A 20,681-nucleotide genomic window follows, 5' to 3' on the forward strand; every position below is an offset into this window, starting at 1 on the left:
TCTCATTTAATATTTTATTCCATTTTTCAGAAAGATATTTTTAAAATAGTTGCAAAATGTTTCATCTGTGTCAGTTAGGAATTGTGTTTGGCTGCTCTGAACAGAGTTTGACTAGCATAAACATAGAAGGGCTTATTTTTCTCATATAATGAGACATCTGGAAGGAGGCAGTCGCTGGCTTTGTTACAGTGGTTCAAGGATGTCAGCACTGCAGTCGCTACAATTCTCTTGGCTTTTCTGTCATGGTCTCCAAATGGCTATTGGAGCTTGAGCCATCATATCAGTGATCGAGACAGCTGGGTCCAGGCAGCCATCCAGGCACTTGGAAGTCTCACCCAAGGATTTCTGCTTCTATCTTATTGGCCACCCTTATCTGCAAGGAAGGCTGTAAAATATAGTATTTTTAGCTAAGCACATTGCTGGCCACAATAATATAGGGTCTTGTTAATAACAAAGAAAAGGAGAATGGAAACTGGGTGACCAGCTGTCTCTGCCACATACGGGCATCATATGGGCGCCATGTTTCATCTAACCAATTTCTTATGGAGGAGTACTTAGCTTTTTCCCTCAGTTTTCACCATTATATCTTTATATGTTTCCCCATAACATCTTTATATCTCTTATTATTTCCTTATGATCAATTCCCAGATGGAATTAATAAACCATGGGCTGCAAAACTGCTTTTTAGAAAGGTTCTACCAATTTATACTCTTGCCAGCAACGTATAAAACTGTTGGGCAGTCTTTCTGAGAGTCATTCATTGAATACTTGCTTTCTGTCCAACTCCAGATGGTCCCTTGTGATTCTTTTTTGAATATTAATATCATTCACAAATGTTAGAAAAAGCAATCAATCCTTAAATAGAATATGTCAAAATGGCAATTGCTGAGCACTATGCCTTTTATTTAATTATATATATAGCAGAAGAAAATGTCCTTGGAGAATGAGACTGCAAGGTGACAGACACATTTTAGACTTGTATATTCTTGTATTTTGATTTTTGAAGAAGTCCCTGACATGGTTTTGATACCAATAATGACATGGGGACACAGGAAAAAGGATGACAAGGACAAGACCCATTTAAGAACCTATCAAGAAATCTAAATCAATTTAGGATCTTTAAAGTTTAATATTAGAAGCTATTATGGAAGATATGAATCTTAACACAACTATAGCTATTCCACAAACCAGTGCAATTTCAGAGAAGTTTTGAAGCCCCATCCATTGAGTTGCATTCTAATAGAACTAATGTTAGCAGGGACTGCATATAGCCACATTACTGAGCTGGATTCCTCCACGGCCCCAGGCAAGAGCTGAAATTTGAGATATTTAGAGGTGTAAACAGTTAATACGGTCTCAAAAATTCACACTTCAGATAAATCTCTGGTAAATTAAATTGAAACTGAAATACATTGTGGAACTCAAATAAAAATAACTCACAGTAGTCCCCATTCAGTTAATGTAATAAAATAAAAAAGTGATTGCAGCAAATCCTTTTGTAAGGAAGATCCATTTTTATTTTTAAAAAATACATTACAAAGAGAGAGATCACAATTAGGCAGAGAGGCAGGCAGAGAGAGAGGAGGTAGCAGGCTCCCCGCTGAGCAGAGAACCCAGTGCGTGGTTCTATCCCAGGACCCTGAGATCATGACCTGAGCGGAAGGCAGAGGCCCAACCCACTGAGCCACCCAGGCGCCCCGATAATTCATGTTTTGAGAGTGGTTTTGTACTTCAGGTTTCTTCAAAGCAAGGCAGGGCTTTAAATCTGATCAAAATGTCCATAGCTTTTAGCCTCCCTTGCTCAAGCAAAGAAAAAGAAAATGATAAAAGTGATCTTGGCATGTGTATTCTTAGAATTTATAGTCTGTATTCTAAATAGTGCCATATACAGTCTCATCTAGGTCCCAGAACACCACACACATGCTTATTTCATGTAGCTCAATTTCTAGACTAGATTTTGCAGGACATGTCTTGAACCCAGAGAGCAGGGTCTGTCATTCTTTCAGGAGGGTGGAGACAAACAATGCAGAGTTGCTTCCTGCCTCCCTGGGGCACAAGCAGTCTGGGTGTTTAAAACTAGACTGGGCGGGGGCCCCTGGGTAGCTCAGTGGGTTGAGTGCCAGACTCTTGATTTTGGCTCAGGTCATGATCTCAGGGTTGTGAGATTGGGCTCCATGCTCAGTGGAGAATCTGCTTGTCCCTCACCCTCTGCTCCTACGCCTGCCCCCAACTGTAACCCCCACCTCACCCCCAGCTCATGTGTACTCTCTCTCTCTTTCGCAAATAAATAAATAAAATCTTTAAAAAAAACTAGACAGGGTATGTAGTAGGAGGTGATTTTTTTTTTAAAGATTTTATTTATTTATTTGACAGAGAGAGATCACAGTAGGCAGAGAGGCAGGCAGAGAGAGAGAGAAGGAAGCAGGCTCCCTACTGAGCAGAGAGCCCGATATGGGACTCGACCCCAGGATCTTGAGACCATGACCAGAGCCGAAGGCAGCGGCTTAACCCACTGAGCCATCCAGGCGCCCCTGGTGATTTTTTTTTTTAATATGGTACAACCCAAACGCAATTTAATTCTAAGTAGTAGGATTATATTATTTTCTTCTTTTTTGCTTTTTTGTATTTTATGAATGTCCCTCACGGCATGGTTGGACACTTATAATCATATAAATTAAAACAGAGGGTTTTTTCCTTTTTTAAGATTTATTATTTTAGAGAGAGGGCATGTGAGCAGGGGAAGGGACAGGAAGAGAAGGGGAGAGAATCTCAAGCAGCCCTCGTGTTGAGCTTGGAGCTGGACTTGCCCAATCCCCAAACCTGAGATCAAAACCCGAGTTGAAACCAAGAGTCAGTGGCCTAACCAACTGCAGAACCCAGACACCCCAGTAAAGGTTTTCTTATAATTGTTTCAGATCATGGTTTCTAGGATATTTTTGCTAACTTTTATGAACTAGAGGATGTAGGGTAGATTACATAATGAATTAAGCATCTTTATTAAATATATTTAAATATTTTCTGTTTTAACTAAACATAAGCTTGGAATTCATGTTTTATTTCATAGTATAAATGTGATAAACAGAGACTGAGAGAAAATTAGTAAATGAATCAGTCAATTGAATTTAATTCTTTGCTTGAACTATGTCTTTAAAATCATCAATGGGTGACAACACATCTGAATTCTACCGTCTTGCATTTTATGCTAATACTTTATTTATATAATTAACAATTCAGAATACCAGATTTGTGGTTTTTATATTTGTGATTTTATTATTCCTTAAGCATTTACTTTTATTTCACCAATACTTAAGAAAATTATATGAAGAAAATGTAACAAATTTTCTTATTAAATGAAATATGCTGCAAATGACTTAAACATTTTTGATGACTTAGTCATAATACACTTTTAAATTCAATTAAAATTTAATGAGCACATATATGTTACCATAGCCCTCTGTAAATTCCTCTATTATTTTGTTACTATGATAATCATTTTTATCATTATTGGCTACCATTTTTTGTACATCTACTATGTGCCAGGCAGTATATTAGTTGTTTCTTATAATAACTAAGGTTATTATAAAAACTCTGTGGGGTGCTTATTATTATTTTCCATCTTTTTTTTTTAAAGATTTTATTTATCCACCTGACAGAGAGAGATCACAAGTAGGCAGAGAGGCAGGCAGAGAGAGAGACGAGGAAGCAGGCTCCCTGCTGAGCAGAGAGCCCAATGCGGGACTCGATCCCAGGACCCTGAGATCATGACCTGAGCCGAAGGCAGCGGCTTAACCCACTGAGCCACCCAGGCACCCTATTATTTTCCATCTTAAGACATTAAGGCAGAAAGACAGTCACCTGCCGTATTAACACAGCTAACTGTTGAAAGGGCAATCTCAGAATTTGAACCCAACCCCACATACCTCCCAATTCATATTTTAATCACAATTCTTCTGTCTCCCAAGTAATTTCACACATCTATTTTCCCACTAAGATGTAAGCTCCTTAACAGCAAGGACTATGTCTTATTCTATCACAGGGAGAACTCAGTAAATACTGAAATAAACCAAACTTAGATTTGAATGTCAGTCTCTAAGTTAAGGGAAAACAACAACAACAAAAAGCCCTATAAAACTGTTCCTTCAGAAGTAATTTGCAATTGTAGCTGCCCTGATTTTTTTTCCTGCTCTTAAGCTAGTTAAGAACTTATTTTATACTCCTATAGGAAAATGGGCAAAAGAAGAACAATTTACAAAAAAAAAAAAAAGGATAAAAATGACTCACCATATATGAAAAGATGTCAACTTTACTAACAGTAAAATTAATGTAAATTAGAATGACAATGAGATAAAATTTCACAATTATCCTATTGTCAAAAAGTAAAAAGCTTGGCAACACACTTTTTGGATGAGGTTGTAAGATGACAGGGTATTCTAATGTACTATTGGTGGAAATGCAAAATGATAAACCCCTATGAAAATAAATTTGTCAAAATATAGCAGAATATTTATCTGCCTTTGCCCTTGGACTCACAAATCCAACTTTCAGGAATTTACCTTAGGATCCTCTCAGCTTCAGTGGTACCCTTTAGTATCTGCTCTGTGATAATGGACTCAAGCTTTTCTCCTTAACAGAAAAGCATGATGTTAAGCTTTGTCAGTAGAGGGCGCTAGAAGGACATTGCAGGAGGAATGGGGTGCTATTTGTGGTTCTGGGGTGCTGCATTTTGTTTTTACCTGCTCCAGCTCTATAGTTCATCAGTGCTGGACAATGGGGGTGAAAGTGATGGAATCAGGTTGCGCCATAATACTGGGTTCCTTGGTTGACCTCCTGGCTCCAGCCAAGACCTTGTGACCTGCTTGTTGCTGACTTTCTGGTGGGGACACCAAGTGCTCCAAGTAGGGCCTTCAATATCCCTTTATGCTTGTGTGCCACAGGGTTGTTTCCTGTTTGCCTGGCCACTGTGGGAAACTTTGGACCAGGGAACTCAGCAAACTTTCTGCCATTCAATAGGCTACAACCATACATACTTTCTCCAACTAGTTTTAAACCTCGTTGAAAGGCTCCCCTGCCAATTTTGTCCTTCCTTGGTTCCTCTCCCTTAGCCCTAGGGCATTCTAAACTATGGTCTGTTGGCCAAATACAGCTCATCATCTGTTTTGTAAATAAAACTTTATTGGAACACAGCCGTGTCCATTTGTTTATGTAGAGTCTATACAGAGTTGAATGGTTGTGACAGGGACAGCACAGTCTACAAAGCCTAAAATATTTATTGTCTGTCCCTTTATAGGAAAAATTTGCCAATCCTACTTTTCTTTGTTTTGTTTTGTTTCAAGTTTTTATTTAAATTCCAGTTAGTTAACATACTGTGTAAAATTAGTCTCAGGTATAGAATTTAGTGATTCATCACTTACATGTATCACCCAGTGCTCATCACAAGTGCCCTCCTTAACACCCATCACCCATTTAGCCCACGCCCCACCTCCCCTCCAGCAACCCTCAGTTTGTTCTCTGTAATCAAGAGTCTGTTATGGTTTGCCTCTGTCTCTTTTTTCTCCCAGTTTATTTGTTTTGTTTCTTAAATTCCACATATGGTATTTGTCTTTCTCCGACTTACTTCACTTAGGATAATACCCTCTAGCTCCACCCATGTCATTGCAAATGGTAAGATTTCATTCTTTTTTATGGTTCAGTAATAAGTTACTCTTTATCCATTCATTCATAGACTAACATTTGGGCTCTTTCTATAATTTGGCTATAGTTGATAGTGTTGTTATAAATGCACATGGGTGCATGTATCTCTTTGAATCTGTATTTTTGTATCCTCCATGTTAAAACCTACCAGTACAATTGCTGGGTCATGGGTAGTTCATTTTTAACTTTTTAAGGAATTTCCATAATGTTTTGCAGAGTAGCTGCACCAATTTGTATTCTCACCAACAGTGTAAGAGGGTTCCCCTTTCTCTGCATCCTCACCAACATCTGTTGTTTCCTGTGCTGTTAATTTTAGCCATTCTGACAGGTGTGAGGTGATATCTCATTGCAGTTTTGATTTGTATTTCCCTGATGATGACATCTTTTCATGTGTCTGTTAGACATCTGGATCTCTTTTTTGGAACAATGTCTTTTCATGTCTTCTGCCCATTTTTTAACTAGATTAATTGTTTTTTGGGTGTTGAGTTTAATAAGTTCTTTACAGATTTTAGAGACTAACCGTTTATCAGATACGCCATTTACAAGTATCTTCTATTCTGAGGGTTGCCCTTTAGTTTTGTTGATTGTTTCCTTCACTATGCAGAAGTTTTTTTATCTTGATAAAGCCCCAATAGTTCATTTTTGCCATTGTTTCCTTTACCTCCGGAGACATGTCTAGTAAGAAGTTACTGCAGGTGAGATCAAAGAGGTTATTGTCTGTGTTCTCCTCTAGGATTTTTATGGATTCCTGTCTCACATTTAGGTTTTGCATCCATTTTTCTTAAAAAAGATTTTATTTATTTATTTGACAGAGAGAGATCACAAGTAGGCAGAGGCAGGTAGAGGGAGGGGGAAGGAGGCTCCCTGCTGAGCAGAGAGCCCAAAGCGGAACTGGATCCCAGGACCCTGAGATCATGACCTGAGCCAAAGGCAGAGGCTTAACCCACTGAGTCACCAAGCACCCCTATGTCTTGCGTCCATTTTGAATCTATTTTTGTGTATGGTGTAAGAAAATGATCTAGTTTCATTCTTCTGCATGTGACTGTCTAATTTTCCCAGAACCATTTGTTGAAGAGACTGTCTTTTTTCCACTGGACATTCTTTCCTACTTTGTCAAAGATTAGGTGACAATCCATTGAGGATTGTCATAGAATTGAGGATCCATTTCTGGATTCTCTATTCTGTTCCATTGATCTATGTGTCTGGTTTTGTGCCAGTACCATGCTGTCTTGGTTACTGCGGTTTGTAATATAACTTCAAGTCCAGAACTGTGATGCCTCCAGCTTTGCTTTTCTTTTTCAGGGTTCCTTTGGCTATTTGGAGTCATTTGCGGTTCCCTACAAATTTTAGGATTATTTGTTCTAGCTCTGTGCAAGATGCTATTGATATTTTGATAGGGGTTGCATTAATCGTATGGATTGCTTTGGGTAACACAGATATTTTAAGAATATTTGTTCTTCCAATCCATGAGCATGGAATGTTTTTCCATTTCCTGGTGTCATCTTCAATTTCTTTCATAAGTGTTTTATAGTTTTTAGAGTACAGATCTTTATCTCTTTGGCTAGATTCATTCCTAGGGTTTTTTTTTTTTTTCATTCCTAGGTTTCTTATGGGTCTTAGTACAATTATAAATGGGATCAGCTCCTTGATTTCTCTTTTTGCTGCTTCATTATTGGTGTATAAAAAGGCAACATTTCTGAGCGTTGATTTTGTGTCCTGAGACTTTACTGAATTTGTGTATCAGTTCTAGCAATATTTTGGTGGAGACATTTTGGGTTTTCTACATAAGCATTTCATTTGCAAACAGTGAAAGTTTGACTTCTTCCTTGCTAATCTGGATGCTTTTATTTCTTTTTGTTGTCTGATTGCTGAGGCTAGGACTTCCAGTGCTATGTTAAATAACAGTGGAGACCTCTACTTTAGAGTTCTCTTTACATCTTTGTTACTCTTCCATCATAGCTTAATAATCTTTAATGTCAAACTTCTCCTATTTAAGTCATGGTGGGTTTCTGTCTCCAGACTGACACTGCCTCTAACAATATAAAAATATCTATGCACAAGGTATTTATTGCAGTATTACTTGTAATTGAAGACAACAACAACAACAAAAAAGCAAAGTAAAAAAACAAAAGTAAAACAAAAACAAAGAAGAACATAAATGCCCGTAACATGGAGCCTGGTTTGAGTAACTATGTTATTCATGCAGTGGGGGGCTCCAAAGCTATGAAGACAAAGTAGGAGATCTCTGTGAACCGATATGGAGTGACTTTCAGGGTGTTGTTAAGTGGGGGGGGGGGGCTCATAAAAATATATAAAGCATGCCATATGAGTAAGAAAGCTTATTTCTTAAAAAAGAAACATGGGATGGATAAGGCAGAAATTAATAACATCAGTTACCTACAGATGGTGGGTTGGAATAGAATGAAAGGAACCAGAAAGGAATCAACACTTCTCTGCATTTGCTTTTTGTATAGTTTTGATTTTTAAAATCTTAATGTTTTATATATTCAAAATAAAATTAAAACAAGTATGAGAAAAAAAGAAAATTGAATGCAAACAGAAACCAATTAATATTTGAAAGTAATAGGATGACCACAGGGAAGAAAAAGAAAAGAATTAATTCAAATAACATTTAAACCAATATTTTAAATACTCAGTCCCCAAAAAAAGGTGAAAAAAGAAATCTTAAATTCTGCTTAATAGGGCTTTTTTTTCATAGATCATGGTTACAGCAATTTTGAAACTATTTTGAGGTATTGTCAAATTTAGCAAATAAGTATAGACATTGATGTGTTAGGAGCTGGGCTTCTCACTGTGGGAGAAGACAGATATAAATATGAACTGGGAGAAGACTAAAAAGAATATCAAAATATCTGTTGCTTTGGAATATCTGAAGTAATCCAGATAGGTAGGTAGGTAGGTAGATAGGCAGGCAGATAGTAGATAGATAGATAGATAGAGACACAGAGACAGAAGCAATCATGCCTCAAAATGAACAATGTAGTGCCCGGATCATGGTTTTTAAATATCACTATACTGAAAGGAACCAGGGTCCCTTGGAAAAATGGTGATTCCAGGGCTAGAATAGTTAAAATACAAACGTGAGCCAGCAGGAGCTTATGTCAGAAAAATAAGGATATGCTCAAAAAATTGTGACAATCTATCAGAAGGACATGAGAGGGGTGCCTAGGTGGCTCAGTTGGCTAAGCATCTGCCTTTGGCTCAGGTCATGATTGCAGGGTCCTGGGATGGAGCCCAGTTTCCGGCTTGGCTTCCTCCTCTCTAGGGAGCCTGCTTCTCCCCCTCCCTCTGCAGCTCCCCCTGCTTGTGTTCTCTTGCTCTCTCTCTCATTCGCTCACTCAATCTCACAGTATCACAAATAAATAAATAATCTTTTAAAAAATAAAATAAGTATTTAATTTTTTTAAAAAAGGACAAGGGAACTGGCTTGGAGAGACTTGTACAGGTCAAATTGGGACAATATGAGTCTCAAGTTAACAAATTATATTATCGGGGCACCTGATGACTCAGTTGGTTAAGGCATTGCTTTTGGGGGAGCCTGGGTGGCTCAGTGGGTTAAAACCTCTGCCTTCAGCTCAGGTCATGATCCCAGGGTTCTGGGATTGAGCCCCACATAGGGCTCTCAGCTCAGCAGGGAGCCTGTTTCCCTTCCTTCTCTCTGCCTGCTTCTCTGCCTACTTGTGATCTCTGTCAAATAAATAAAAATCTTTAAAAAAAAAAAAAAGGTCATTGCTTTTGGCTCAGGTCATGATCCCGGGGTGACAGGATTCCTGGGGTGACAGGATTGAGTCCCACATCAGGCTCCCAGCTCCATGGGGAGTCTGCTTCTCCCTCTGATCTTTTCCCCTCTCATGTTCTCTCTCACTCTCTCAAATAAATTAATAAAATCTTTAAAAATAAATAAATAAATTATATTATCATTAAACAAGTAATCCTGACTGAAAAATAAGACCTACAACTATCAAAAGAAAAAAACCTTTAAAAGAAAATCTTTGTGATATTGGAATAAAACAAAGTGGTTTTTTGTTTGTTTGTTTTTTTTAGGATTTTATTTATTTATTTGTTGGAGAGAGAGCACAAGTGGAGCGGCAGGCAGAGAGAGAGGGAGAAACAGAAGCAGGGAGCAGGGAGCCCTGTGCAGAGCTCCATCCCAGGACCCTGGGATCATGACCCAAGTTGAAGGCAGATACTTAATGACTAAGCCACCCAGGCGCCCCAAAACAAAGACTTCTCATAGAGGACATTAAAAAAAACAGTGACGACTCTATGTGATCCCAGATTGGAAAAAAGAAATGTTATAAAGGACGTGATTGGGGAAAACGGGCAAATTTGAATATAGAGTGTGTATTAGGAAATAGTACCGTTACCACTGCTAACTTCCCTGAATTTGGTCATTTTACTGTGGAAAGAACATCTTTGCCTTTAGGAGACAGATACTCCTGAATCGAGGGGGTCATGGGGTCAAGGAGTCAGCAGTTTGCTTCAGAGCTCTCTACCGATGCTGCTGCTGGCACTACATCACCACCCGCTTCCTAACAACAATCCATACAGCAGCTGCGGCAAAACGGTCATCGGTTAGTCCGGGGGAAGGAGCGTCTGCTGTTCCTTTTCTTCCTCCGCTGTGTGGTTGCCGAGCTCAGGGATGTCAGGGGCTCTCGAAGTCGCTTCATACCCCTTGCTGTTTCGTGGGTTTTTTTGTTGTTGTTTTGTTCTGTTTTTGACAGAAATCACAAGCAGGTTCCCCGCTGAGCAGAGAGCCCGATGTGGGGCTCGATCCCAGGACCCTGAGATCATGACCTGAGCCGAAGGCAGAGGCTTGACCCCACTGAGCCACAGGGACGCCCCCCTCGCCCCTTGCTGTTTCTTAGCTCGGCTTCTTCTCGCATTCCTTTATTGTCATCTACTCGGGCGCTGGGCTGAGGTGCCACCCAAAGTTGGCCCTCTTTCACCTTCACAAAAATCCTGTGAGGGGGTTATCATTTTCTCCACTCACACAGCTGAGAACCGGCGTCCAAAGAGGTTGGCGACCGGCTAGCGGTCGCTGCGGGTACATTATAAAGCAGTACCTCACACCCGGCACTCCAGGTGCGGGGAGCATTTCACCTGGGTGCAGGCCCGGCGCGGGGTCGGGGTCGGGGTGGCCCAGGCAGATTCAGGAGGCAGACTGAGCAGCGCTGTGAGGTTGGAAGGGAGACCCTGAGAATGCGGCCTCTGTGGGAATTCAGTAATTAGAAAACATAACTTCACAATGTGGGAACAAACGAATATCTGAAGATTTAATGTGCATATTATTTCTTCCTCAAATGACCCGCGGTTTTACATTGTTTTCTGTTCATCCGATGACAGGTTAGCCTCACCCATCCACCGTCATTATTATTTTCTGAGATACCTAAATATCCTTTTGTACATGTGAATAGGCATCTGGTTTTGTGCATGTGTGTGTTTTTAAATCTCCTATTATATAGAAGTAAAGAAGGAAACAAGCAGAAAAATTCCCGCTGATATTAAAAAAAGAAATACACGTATACAGCTAAAATATTTAACATGTTAGGGTTTTTTTTAATTAGTTTTTCCATTTAAACTATATGTTTTTAGAACATAGAGTCTAGGGGAGCCTGGGTAGTTTAGTCCTTAAGCATCTGCCTTGGGCTTGGGTCATGATCCTAGGGTCCTGAGATCCAGCCCTGTATTGAGGCCCTCAGTGGGCTCTTTTCTCATCAGGGGTCAGCTTCTCCCTCTTCCACTCCCCCTGCTTGTGTCCCCTCTCTCACTATATCTCTCTCTGCCAAATAAATAAATAAAAACTTAAAAAAAAAAGTAGAGTCTATGATTTTTTTTAGCAGCTGTAGGGAATTTCAGTGTAAGGGCATGGCATGGGTATGTGTGTATAAATGTGTATGTGTGTGCAGGTATGGCCCAGGTACATGTGTATGTATGTGTGTATATGTGTATAGATTTGTGTATATGGGTGTGCATGTGTGTGGTTGTGTGTTTATGCCTATAACCAGTGCTTTCTACTGGTGACTGTCTCTTCAAGAGCTTATAAGCTTCTGGAAGTACAAGGATCCTATATGATTGACTTTCATATCTGAGCAAAGGGGCCAAAACTAATGTTTGTGGAGACATAGCATTTATTGGCAAGTTCTTTATAAATGAAGGGCAGTGACAAATTGCATAGGCTCTGACTACTCGGGTCTATTGCTATTTGCACAACTTACTATGAGGTCTGGAATGTTCCTGGGTAAGTTCCTTGGCCCCCCCCTTGCCTCTGTTTCCTCATTGTAAATGGAGATATTGTCAGTATCCTCCTGGTCAGGTTCCCTTGAAACAGAACTGGAGAAAGGGTTTGGGGGCATGTGACTGATTGAGGGAGTACACTCAGGAGACAAGAAAGGAGGGAAATGGTATGGGGCAGGACAGAGTCAGGACATGGCCTCAGCTGGAGTCTAGCTACAGTCTGATTCAAAGGAAGTTCATGAATTAGACCACAAACATAGTCCCACCTTAAGGCAAGGAGTTAACTTTTTATGCTCCATGTATGCAGGAATTCTCTGCCTTTAGAGCTCATGGTTCTTGGTCACACCACTTCAAGGAATGAAAAGGTAGACCAAAAGAAGAGTGGTTGGCAGCAAAGCAAAGTTTACTGAGCAATAATAGTATAAGGCTCCCGGAGAGGGAGGGGGACTGAGAGGGTTGCTTCTGGAGTTTCTAAGTTTAGGGGGTTTTATGAGCTGTTTCATGGAACTGTCTTTTTTTTTTCTTAATATTTTATTTATTTATTTGGGAGAGAGAGAATGAGAGAGAGCGAACATGGGGTGGGGAGGGTAGAAGAAGAACCAGACTCCCCACTGAGCAGGAAGACCAGTGAGGCACTTGATCCTGGGACTCCAGGATCATGACCTGAGCAGAAGGCAGTCGCCCAACCACCTGGGTCACCCGCGTGCCCTCACAGAATTATCTTAAGCAATCAGGGTGTGCTGAGTCGTGCCAGTTAGAGCTTTGGTTATACATCTGTCTGCCTATTAGTTTAATGTCAGTATGCTGGTGCTCTTTTTTGGCTGACATCTGGGGGCTTATGTCTTAACTGCCCCTTGCCGATGATATTGACAAATGGTTAATTGTCTGATTTTAGGATGTTTCACAGAAGTTATTCCTGCAAAAGCTGCAGAGCATATTGCTAGTTCGGTCCTGTCTAAGCTCAAAACAGGATGTAAGTGCTGTTTTACCTTGGCTGTCCTGACTCCATGTTTTCTTACTGGGGACCCTAGCTGCGACTACCTAACTGTGCAACTAACTCCTAATACATGTTCTTTAGTCATTGTCTACTAAAAGTCACCCATGGTTGGTATGCTGTATGATCTCCCAGAGTGGCCCCTGTCAGACAGACAGCAAGTTCCTGGAGAAAAGAGAGAGCTATAAATCTTTAGCAGCCTACAGGCACAGTGGCTGGGAGGTGGGTGTGACCGCCTGGTAAAAGGGATGGAGGTACCCCTAGCATCCACTCTAGTCACCACCTTGCAAGGTCATTGGGAGGGTCAAACATGATATTACATATAAAGCACAATAATAACATTTTGAGTGCTTAAACCAAGTATCATTCTAAGCGCTTCGCCTTTAGAAAACTGCATAATATACAATACATCCTCAATGTCAGCTAATTTTATTATCTCATTTAATAGCAGACCTCCTAACCCATATTAAGTATTTAATAAATGAGGGATGAATCACATGTGAAGGGAGACGATCTTCTCAGCTTTTTGATTAGCCTCTGTGCTCTTTACTGTCCTTAATTCCCTGTGTTAACACAGTGCTTTGGACCTTGAATAGCCTGTGGGTACTGAGTTACCATTGGATATTTCAGTATGTTAAGGACTTCCATATTTCTCTTTTTACTGAGGCACAAGGGGTACCTGAATAAATTTGGATAAGGTTATAGTAAGGGAACCCAGGAATGCCTGACTTGCTTGCTACTTATCCCTCTCCTCTACCCTGTGACTTGAGCTGAAATTCACAAGAATGAACGGGACCCACAACCCAGTGCCTGCAGACTTTGATGATAGAGGTCCCGCAGGAGAAGCTGGTGCCCCTCGCAGCGCTAAACAAGCACCTGGCTCCAGAGTCAGGGAAGCAGAAGAAGGGTCCAGGGGTGGGAGTTGCTGTGGATCTGGCTACCTCACTATGCTAGCAAGGTGAGCCTGCAAATCTCCCCAACAAACAGTGGCTCACTGACTTACTGACTGCAAAGAATGAAGAGGATATACTGACCACTTCACCTTGGCCATCTGAACCACGCACAAGATGTCTCCTTAGGTCTGGGCAGACTCAGAAATACGCAGAGAAGGGAAATCTGGGCAGCACAGCTGCAGTTTTAACTGTTTCAGTGTAACACAAATTGCCACGCCTGCTGACAACATCAAAATGAGCTCAGGTAAAAGCCAGTGGCCTAAATTTTTTTTTTTTTTTAAAGATTTTATTTATTTACCTGACAGACAGAGATCACAAGTAGGCAGAGAGGCAGGCAGAGAGAGAGGAGGGGAAGCAGGCTCTCTGCTGAGCAGAGAGCCCGATGTGGGGCTCGATCCCAGAACCCTGGGATCATGACCTAAGCTGAAGGCAGAGGCTTTAACCCACTGAGCCACCCAGGCGCCCTTTTTTTTTTTTTTTTTCTAATTTAAATTTAGTTAGTTGACATAAAGCATAACCTTGGTTGCTGGAGTCGAATTCAGTGGCTTATCACTTCCAAACATCCAGTGCTCACCACAAGTGGCCTCCTTAACGCCCATCTCCCATCTTGCCCATCCCCCACCCACCTCTAAATAGGGTTTTCTATTTTTCACCATGTACTTCTAAATCCAAATGCTGGGAGGGCTGTCTGGGTGGCTCAGTCATTAAGCATCTGCCTTTGGCTGGGGTCATGATCCCAGGGTTCTGGGATCGAGCCCCAGCATTCCAGAAGCCTGCGGGAAGCCTGCAGGAAGCCTGCATCTTGTGTTCCCTCTCTCGCTGTGTCTCTTTCTGTCAAATAAAATAAATAAACGCAAGTGCTGGGAGCCTAAGAAGGAAAAGACAAAGGCAGAGAATAAGAGGGAATGGGACAGGCCTCAAGTACAGTGAGCCAGTCAGCCCCACTGAGCCAGGGAAGTGGAAAAGACTAGAAGGCACTGGAAAGGCCAGGCCTTGTCCAACCCTGCTCAACACACTGAGAAGAGAAGTTAAGAAATACAAGCCAGGGGCACCTGGGTGGCTCAGTGGGTTAAGCCTCTGCCTTCTGCTCAGGTCGTGATCTCGGGGTCCTAGGATCAAGCCCGCCATTGGGCTCTCTGCTCAGCAAGGAGCCTACTTCCCTCCCTCTCTCCCTGCCTGCCTCTCTGCCTACTTGTGATCTCTCTCTGTCAAATAAATAAATACAGTCTTTAAAAAGAAAAGAAAGAAATACGAGCCAGAGGGAGGGCGAATGTGTTCATACACCTTTTCTGGAATGCTGACGAGATCACTGATACCTTCCCTGCAAGAGGACCTCCCAAGTGGGGCTGGTGAGGAGAGAGAGGGCTGGTGTCCCCTTCCCTTACACCACGAAGCTGTTTCTTGAGGTGGTTTTGTGTTTTATAGGAAGTCGGCTCTGTTTAAATGGGGAGTAGCATGAGTCCAGCCTCCAGCAGCTACACTGGTGAGAAAGGTAGTCACAAGACTTTATCTGATTTGGGGTGTCGCCCTTCAGAACTTTTTCTGTCTCTGGAGCTCCACCAGGCTCCCGGCCAGGGAAGAAGGTTTCAGAGTCTCCTGGATATTACTTGTTAAGAAAAACAGAGAAGAAAGTGGGGGAGGTGGTGTGTCCAATGGGTTAGGCTAGGCTCTAGCACCAACCTCAAACCTCAGTGACTTAAAACTAGTTTTGAAGTCTATTCATTCTCCTTGCCCTTCACAGGGGAGTGGTGAGGGCTGTGCTCCTCGAGGCCTCTCAGTGTGTAGGCTGACAGCGTGGCCACCATCCCAGGGATGCCAGGTGTGGGGGATATTATAGCAATGGCCCCCACTCACTGCATTGCTGTGTCATCTCAGTCATGTAGTTCCCTCCCACATTCACTCATCACACCAACCAGGAAGAGATCCCAGAAGGGTCTCACATGCAATTTAAGTGACATTCGTTATTTCTCACCACAGCTCCTTGGCTACAGCTGGTCATCTGACACCACCTTACCATGGAGGGCCATGAATGGCTATCCTACTGTGTGCCCAGAAAGTCAGAATTATTGGGAGAGAACCACCAACTTCCAGAGAGATGCAGGAGGAGAGTGGAATTCTGCTCAGAAGAGACCTTTGGGGAGTGAACTATAATGACTAACGGTATCCCAGAGTCTTCTTCCATGCTTCATTCCGCACGTGGACAATAAATACCTGTCTCTAAGGTACCACTTCTTCAAGATAATCTCTAAATTCGAAGCCTCATTTGCTCCTCATAAGTCACAGGATAAAATCCAAATTCCCCATGTTGTGTGCATTCCAAATGTTTCTCTGCCTGTGCCCACAGGAGGATTCACACGTGTCAGGTCATGCTAAGAGCACTAGTGGTGGCAGAGACTTTCCTAGGGACTGTAAGAAGAGAAATGAGGGGGGCACCTGGGTGGCTCAGTGGATTAAGTCTCTACCTTGGGCTCAGGTCATGATCTCAGGGTTTTGGAATCAAGCCCTGCATAGGGCTTTCTGCTCAGCAGGGAGCCTGCTTCCCCCTCCCTCTCTGCCTACTTGTGACCTCTGTCTGTCAAATAAATAAATAAAATCTTAAAAAAAAAGAAAGAAAGAAAAATGAGGGAGTTCAGTCAATAAAAGGGAGAAAAAACAATGAATGGAGCTTGGTCTGATACCAGTATCTGGGTCCAGTACCATACCTGTCACCCAGATAGCTTCTGCCAGATTCCTAGGCAAGAGGGCTTACTGCAAAGAATAAAAATCAAATTATTTTTAGGGGTGCCTGGGTAGCATATACGTGTGTGGAATGAGGCATGGAGGTTAAGTGTCTGCCTTCGGCTTGGGTCATGATCCCAGGTTCCTGGGATCAAGCCCCACATCGGGCTCTCTGCTCAGCAGGGAGCCTGCTTCCCTTCCTCTCTCTGCCTGCCTCTCTGCCTACTTGTGATCTCTGTCTCTGTCAAATAAATAAATAAATAAATTTAAAAAGTATTTTTACAAAAAATATTTGAAATTTCAAGGTGGCCAAGGCAGTCTTGTTTTGAGATGTGGGTAATATAAAAGGTGGAGAAAGAGATTGACTCCTCTTCAGTGGGGAACCCAGGCGGGCAACTTCACATTGGCATGTTATCGAGGTCAGTAGCAGTGCAGGCTTAGACGCAGCTGAGCAGCCTTGGTGCAGTGTGGTTTTGGCAGATATGGGTGGGAGACAGCGCTGGGGGCTTTGATAACAAAGGAGCACGGCTTCCTTGGCAGTGGTGGTAACATCAGAGGCTATGTCCATACATAGGCCCATGGAAAGGCAGAGCAGGTAAGGGGAAAATGGGTATTCCACAGCGCAGTGGATGAACTGGTCAGATTCCTAGCTACACAGGGGGGCTGCTCTGAGATCAGTCAGAAGTGATTTAGTCATCCACTGAAGAGTTAGTGGACACCTACTGTTGAGGTAGTGAACAACATGGATAGTCCCTGATGTCACGAAGCCTGCATCCCAATGGGAGAGATGAAAAAACCATCCCAGCTTAATAAATATATAGTCAAAGGTGTGTGTTTATGTATGTGTGTGTAATTCTGGTTAGTGTATTAAGAGAGAGACATTATGTTCTTCAATTGTGAAGCAGAGTAGAATGACAGTATTATAATCCTAAATTGTACTCGGAGACCATTGCAGCCCAAGAGCTTCAAGGCCAGCTGCAATATCGCCACAACTCTCCTAGATGCTTCAGACCTTGACTGTGAAGGGTGACCAGTCCTCTTGGTCGATACAGAAAAGGAAGTGAGCTCAGAGGGAGCAGGACTGTGCCAGGGGACTGATACTGCCATCACTACGGAGAGGATACAAAAGCTGCTACGACCGTGGCTAACGGGATATTTGAAATCTTGTCCTAGTTCAGGCTGGTACTAGTGTCTGAAGATCTACCCAGGTGGATAACACCAGGAATCTCTGATCACAGTCATTCTCAGTGACAAGTGGGTGGAAGGTGTTGGCTCTAAGAGACTATCCTGGAAGAAGCAGGAGCAAGCCAATGGCAGGCGCCCATAGAAGATTCCAGTAACTTGGAGTGTAGGCACGGGCTGAAAGTGTTGTCAGTGAAGGGTCACTTGGTGATTATTTGTTAAGATTCTGCTATGTGACCGACTCTGTGCCACAGAGCAAAAATGGAGGTATAATCTGCAGAGAGGTTGAAAGGCAAGCGATCCACGGCTGAGTAGGGTTGGGGGCAGCCTGGGGCCACACAGAGTCCCTCAATATGAATGCAGCTTAGCCACCACATTGTGTAGATAACCACCAATGAAAAGGAACCACAGGCCCTCTTGCCCCTTTGGCTCTGACTTCTTCCTTTACTGCCATCACCAACCCCTTCTCCCCGCAAATGTATCACAGGCATGTCCCTTAGACATGATGACTGAGTTCTGCTCCTGCTGTTTTAACTCCTGGCTCTCTGCTGGATCTAGCTTGTATTCATTCAAGGATTTTTTAGGCTTTTGACCATTTGGGGTAAAATTCCTGTTCTGAATATGCTTGGCTCCAAGCATTCACGTCCACATGGCCTGCATCCTGGTCAAACCCACATCAGCAACCTTTAAGAGAGACTTGATCATTTCGCCATGAACCCACGGCTCCAGGGGCAAGCCTGTTGCTATGGCAACATGGATGATCTACCAAGCACACGCTGTCACTCTGCTTTGGGACTATGAGGGCTCAGGGAGGGGGAACACCAGCCTCCTGAGGGAGATAACAGCCCTTGTGGGCCAATTACCAGAGGAGAGGGCAAAATGCCTCCCTCACCCTGCCCTAGCAGACCCTGTGGCCAGAAGTCCCTCCTTCTCCCCAGGGCTGCTTCTATTCCTTCCCCCCTGGGGACATTTGAAGAGAATCCAGAGAAATTGCCAGGTTTCATTATGCAGCTTTGAACCTGCACTCCGATTCTCTAGAGAGGCTAAAAGGATGACATTTCTCTTGTCTTGCTAACTCAGAATGTGGATAGCTGATGGTCCCACTCATGCAACCCAGTAGTCCCTCTGGGAAGGTGACACAGGTTTCTACCCTCAAGGAGACTTGGAGATCAAATCCATCATGTGTCTTACTTATATTTGCCCTGGTCAAGGTCCAAAGTGTAACCTCTGCCTTTGTGGCCTCATGTGGGCTTTGATCTACTTCCACAATCATTCTCCTGAATCACCTGATCTACTTCCACAGTCATTCTCCTGAATCTCTGTGCATCCTTCTGTCCCAGTCTTCCACCCCTCCTCTCCTCATTTCCTTCTGTCCTCCTGGGGCCCTCGAATCCTTTCCCCATAATTAGTAAGTTGCTCTACCTGCAAAGTGTCTTCAAAACACTCCCACACCTACTGCCTGCTATCTTGCTGGCCTCTCCCCGAGGGTGTGATTTCTTTCGCAGCCCTCTCTTGTGGTAACTGTTTTCTCACAGCCTTTGTATTTCAGAACAACAAGGTGAATTGCTCTCTCTATGGGGAATATAATTTATTACAAATAATAGAAATGTCAGCTAACACTGGTTTAATGAAGAGGTGGTCCTATAGCTATAGACAGCTGCTGGTCCTGGCTCCATGGCCTGTCAAATGAGGACTCACATCTCCATGATTATCTTTGCCTTTTTCTCAGATTTCTAACTGCTTTGTCCCAGTAAGGCTGCTGCAGTCCAGCCATCATGTCTGAATTCCAGGTAAAAAGGCATGATGCTTTCATCAGGAAAGTAGAAACATTCTCAAATTCCCTAAGAAAATTAAGTTTATGTCTCATTGGGTGGAAGTGTGCCACACAGCTTTAATGTGGGGGAATGGATCTAGGAGGATTTAGTTGGCATTCTGCACTCCAGAACACCACCAGGATTTTGTTAGTAAGGAAGAAAAGGGATAAAGATATCAGTCAGCGAACAAGCAGCATCTGCACCAGTGTCTTTCTCACTCCCTCACCTCCACTCTCTTCTTTAAAACCCTGTTTCTTTCTTGGAACACTGAAAAAATAAAATAAAATTAAAAAAACAAAAAACAAAAAACCTTCTTTCTTTGGGGGATGCCTGAGTGGCTCAGTGGGTTAAGCCTCTGTCTTCGGCTCAGGTCATGATTTCAGGGTCCTGGGATTGAGTCCCGCATCCTGCTCTCTGCTCATCGGGGAGCCTGCTTCCCCCCTCTTTCTCTGCCTGCCTCTCTGCCTACTTGTGATTTCTCTCTGTTAATTAAATAAGTAAAATCTAAATAAATAAATAAATACCCTGTTTCTTTGGGGTGCCTGGGTGGCTCATTCAGTTGAGCATCTGCCTTCAGCTCAGGTCATGATCCCAGCCCCAAGTAGAGTCAGGGTTCCCTGCTCAGCGGAGAGCCTGCTTCTCCCTCTCCCTCTGCCTGCTGCTCTCCTGCTTGTGCTCTCTCTCTCTCTCTCTCTTAAATAAATAAGTAAAATCCTTTAAAAAAAATAAAACCCTGTTTCTTTGTACTCACACCATTTTGATATTCTGCCCTCCCCGCTGTTGTTGCTTCATCTGCTGGGAATCCTCCCATTCATTCTGTGCATTGACATGAGCGAAGATCCCACTGCTCCACAGCCCAAGTCGGTTGCTCGCCGCCTACACCCAAGCCTTGATCAGCCTGGACGACACCCAGGTGGGTAACCTGTCCATCATAGCCATGTAGGGGCTCACCTTCTACTCATCTTCAGTTATTTCCTCCCCATTTCAGTCATTTCCTTCCGTACAAACTCCCCAGGTATTTTCACCACCTATAATGTTACTCCTCCAAAATGGCTAACTCAACCACTCCAC

The sequence above is a fragment of the Neovison vison genome, chromosome 6 (assembly GCF_020171115.1).
Source record: "Neovison vison isolate M4711 chromosome 6, ASM_NN_V1, whole genome shotgun sequence".
Lineage (NCBI taxonomy): Eukaryota > Metazoa > Chordata > Mammalia > Carnivora > Mustelidae > Neogale > Neogale vison.